Genomic DNA, 5031 nt, shown 5'->3' on the forward strand with positions numbered 1-5031 from the left:
CTGCTGGTGCTGCTGGTACTGCTGGTGCTGCTCCTGCTCGGGGGCTGGAAGTAGCTGCCCGGTACCTCCTCCACCGCCTCCGCGCGCAGCCGCCAGCCCACTTCCGGACGAAGCCGGAACCGGAAGCAATTTCAGGGGCGGAGCCCAAAAGTCCACTGCCCGAGTAGTTGGGCACGCTTGTGGGCTGGCGTTCACGTTACGCTGAGGTCTTCCGGGACCCTCAGGTCTTTCCTTTTAGGGAATGGGAGCCACGCCCATGCCTAGGCAAGTGTGCATCAATAGCTGACAAAATGCTGAAGATTTTTAGACTTGAACGTGTGGTGGCCTTGATCTGGCAGTGGGGGACCAGAAAGGGCATGATGAGAAGTGGGGCCCAGTTAAAGAAGCAGGTCCTTGTAGAGAGTATATTCTGAGATTAAGGAATCAGGATGGAGTCAAGGAAGAGTATAGGGTGCCAGAATTTGGTGCCTAGGCTGGTGCCTGAGAGTTCAGTTAGGGAACAGGTTAATTGATAGCTGAATTGGGTTTATTATTTTAAAATAAAAGTAAAGAAATAGGGCTCGTTTTTGTTTTAAATGCATCTCATTGAGCTGTGTCTGCAGATTAAAGAAAATAGATTTCATCTATCTTAAGTGCTTGAGAACTCCCAGCATTATGCTGAGTGAACTTAACTCGGTCTCATAAAGACAAATACTACATAAGGCCATTATTGTAAAAATAAAAATAACTAGGATAACTAGTAAAACATGTATGGGGATCCAAGGGAGGAAGGGGGAGAGCAGAGAGGTGAGGATGGGCAGGGGGAGGAAATCATTGAGTCGTACAATTTGGTGGGTGGAGGGAAGCAGGGATAAAAGAAATGGGAAAGATCTGGCAGGGATCTGAAAAGATGGTAATGGTGGTAATAATTCAGTGGGGATTAAGTTTATAAAACAATATATGGGAATGACTGAAACATAATATGAAGGAAAGTGTAAAGCACAATGTATATGAATTTTGTATGTAAACCAATATTTAAGAAAATATTAAAAAGATAACTCCCACAGAGGTAAATAGGTGCTAAGGGGAAATACTAGGGGCCCTGGAAGCTGGTAAAGCCTACAGCAAGGAAAACGTTTTTTGTAACACAGGCAGGCCACAAGAACCAGAACATCCAGGTCAGAAAGAGCTTTAAACTAGAAATACTGTTGTACAGATTTAAAAAAAAAACACCAACTCTGGTAGCCTAGTGGTAAGGAGTTATGCTGCCAATCCAAAGGTATGTGGTTTGAATCCACCAGTTGCTCTGCAGAAGAAAGATGGGCAGTCAGTCTCCTCCCTTGCAATTTACTGCCTCTGAAAATCTGCTGGAGGGTCAGCTATAAATTGGTTCTGATTAGACTCAGCCTTATGTTCTGGTTAAGGTGGCCGAATTAAAAAAGTCATTATCTGGAATGTTTTAAGTACTGAGTGTCTGAACTCTCTCAGCAGTTCTGCAGGGAAAAGACTCTGCTTTCACGAAATTACAACCTAGATCTCATTAAATCTAGAGACTTTCAACTGCAGAAAGTAGATATTATTACTGTTCCTGTTGGTTATTTTGTACCATCAAGTGGGAACCAAATCATAGTTGACCCACTAGCAGGTTGCCCATCTTTCTTCTGCAGATCAGCTGCTGGATTTGAACTATATGCCTCTGAGATGCCAGTGCAGCTCCTTTCCACTATGCCAGCAGAACTCCCTGGCAAACTTACAGAATGGTTCTACTAGGTCAAGTAAAGTTGCTGAGTCAGAATCAACTAGCTGACACCTAATAATAGCATGTCACTTTGTGTCCTCATCTGTAAAACAATGGCAACCATGTCCTGAGAGATGTGGTAATGTGTTGAAAACACAACCAGCTGCCCCACTAGATGTGCAATACCTCCTGTGTGATTTACAGCCTCTTAAATCCCCATGGAGGGTCAGCAATGAGTCCCAGCTGGATGGCAATAAATTACTGCAGCAATGAGGAAAAATGACCACCCGTTCTTGTTCTGGCATCTTTAAGAGTGCTTAAGAAAAAATGTGTTCAAAGGTTAATAAAAAGGAGCTAAGGGAGTGTTACCTTAGATAAAATGAAATACAAATGGCAAAGAAACTTGTGTAGGCCAAGAAGTATTCAAACAGAACAGGTTTGCATTCTTTTACCATATCTATTTAGTATCTTGGGCGATAATTTGAGAAGCTGAACTATATGAAAAAATGTGTATTGCAGGAATATTTATCAACCCACATTATGCACATGATACAATCTTTAAAAAAAAATTATTTTTTTTTTAGGAAGCTCTGGTGGCCTAGTGGCAAGAAGCTGCACTGCAATCCCAGAGATACATGGTTCAAATCCACCAGATGCTCTGCTGGAGAAGGAGGGGCAATCTCCTTCTCCAGCGGAGCATCTGATGGATTTGAACCACGTACCTCCCTTTGGAATTCTCCTTTGTTATTAATGAGAAAAGTGTTAAAATTCAGAAGAGTCTAAAATATGGGTAAGAATAAGAAGAAAAACATGTTAGCAGAAATATGAAGAACAGTTGAGAATAATAAGATGTTATAAGAGGCCTCAATGTTTGTGTTGTTTTGTCTTTTGTCTGCCGTGTCTGTTGTCTTTTTGTCTTGCGTTCAAAGTTATAACACTGATGAGCTCATACAGTTTAAAGGTTTCAGTTAAAAAAAAAAGAATTAGTAGAGACAGATATAAAGTTAATATCTGTATGAATTTGAAATCTCATAGGCGAGGAAATGCTGAGAGGGTGTTTCAAACATCTCACGGCGCCAAAAGAGACTTTTTGTCTCAAGAGATCTTTGAAAAATCAGCTCTTGGCATCCTCTTATCACCTTCATACATGCTTAGGTAGAAATTTCCATGTTTCAGCCAGTATTGTAAAATACACATGCCAGTGGCCGGCACTACAAGTCTATGTGAGTTCTGTGTGTCTGTGTTAGTTGCTCTACTTTAAATGAAAACCAGTAGGAGTAAAAATAAAAACTCTCCACTATAGCCCCTTAATTAATGCTTGCCTGTGTTGAACCTAGATGTCTAAGTCAAAGCTGCATGGTTTGATGATCACTTTCCTTCTAATAGACTCTTTTCAATTCTTCAGAAACATACCTTTTTGCCTTTACCTATATGTATCATAAAGGTCCTAACGTTTTTACAGATTTTTCTAATTATGAGAAAAAATAGAATATTGTAATATTAACAAATTCAATGCTGAATCATCTCTTTATAAATCAGTACTAGAAAGGAAATTATGTGCTTTTTTTTTTTAGCTTTAAAGATCTGAAGACAATATTGATATTGTTGTAGTTGTTGCTATGTGCCGTCAAGTCGCCTGCGACTCATAGGGAATTACTATTATTATTATTATTATGTGTTGCAAACGGAGGGTCCCAAAGAATGGAATAATAAACAGCCAGGAATGAAATGGAGCACAAAGCTTAAAACAGTGGGCCAGTACTTTTTGACTGGAAGCCCCTAGCCAAGCTTCTCTGTATCTTTATTAAGAATTATCAGGAAGTAAATCATAGAGAAAATTCAATGCAGATAAGGCCACGCTCTTTCTATTGAAAACCTTCTGCCTGGCTCGAGAGGGAGGGGCTCACAAATTCAAGAATTTGGTATGTCTTTGGGAATTGCCTTGATGCCTCAAGGTGAACTCCAGCTCAGGAAGCAACACTCCCTCTGTGGGGGTCCCCTGCTGTCTCCTGTCTGCAAGGAACAAACAGCTTATTTTCTAGGATCTAACACAAGGAAAACCCTAACTTACATATCTGTGGTTCCTTCAATTCCTTTTTCATATACTGTTTAGTAAAATGAAAGTAGTTTTGCTTTGAAATAGAATGTCTGGTTGTGCCAGAATATGAAAGATAGTAAAAGCTAAATTAAGGATGTATAGTAAGTTGTAAAAGGTTCAGAAAAAAGTGAATTTTAGTGTATGTATTTGGGAACAAGGATGGAGGAGAACTGTGTTAAACCTCAAAAATGTCAAATTCAATGCTATATCAAGAAATGAGGGAGGCTTAATGCAATCTGAAGGTCACCCTGTGGCACTAGGGTGTTCCCTAGGAGTCATCATTGTTCTTGGTTTGTATCAACTGAGTCCTTCCCTACTGAGATTAGCATAAAGAGGAACTTGTCCTTATCTGAGAAAGAGTTCACCATTATCCTTTATTTTTGTTTTGTACTTCCTTAGGATTTTACTTTGTTTACCTCCCTTGTTATTCTTGGTGGATACTCAGAGAGGCATGGCTTGGGGCCTTCATCATGGGAGCCGTTGGCCCCGTTTTTCACGCTGACTGTTCTATATCAGAATATTAATTAAATTGATCAATGTTTGGAACTGACTGAGCAGGACCTCTAACCATTGTTTAATATTCCAATTGGAAATAATGATCCTAATTCTAGGGGAGCATTAACTATGGAGGATCATTGGGCTTTGAAGGAAGTTCAGGATTTTATCTCTTCCTGTTCTCTCTTGTATAAATCATAGTAGAAAGTTATTGCTGTGTATTTTAGATGGTAAAAGGACTCCTACTGCTGTATTCTGACAGAATGCTCTTTTAAGATGAATTCATTTATCCCGTTCACCTAAAAAGGTTTTGTGGACTTGCCCACAGTCTATATCTCAATTAATAACACAGTCAGGAAAGACAATATTTTGATATAAGACCTTATAAAATTATTATCCCTTATTATACTTTACAAGTTAATTGGCTATATCAATATGGACAAAATGGATAATTACATTAGCAAATTATCTTGGTCAAATTGCTCATCATAATCCAATTCATTTATATTTCCTAAAGTTTTTGTTATCTACCAATTTCTGATGCTCTTGATGGATCTTCCTGAGAAAAGGCTGGTTTTGAACCAATTGGAGATCTTTTTTTTTTTTTCAATTGGAGATCTTTAAAACAGTTGAATGCTCATCATTTTCAGCATACCAGCCAAATTGAAAGCTGTTGAGCAAGTACTAATATTGCCCTCAGTCTATAGTCTAAAACTATATA

This window comes from Elephantulus edwardii, unplaced genomic scaffold (genome assembly GCF_000299155.1).
Source record: "Elephantulus edwardii isolate Elephantulus edwardi_28Jun2011 unplaced genomic scaffold, EleEdw1.0 scaffold00116, whole genome shotgun sequence".
In the NCBI taxonomy this organism is placed as follows: Eukaryota; Metazoa; Chordata; class Mammalia; order Macroscelidea; family Macroscelididae; genus Elephantulus; species Elephantulus edwardii.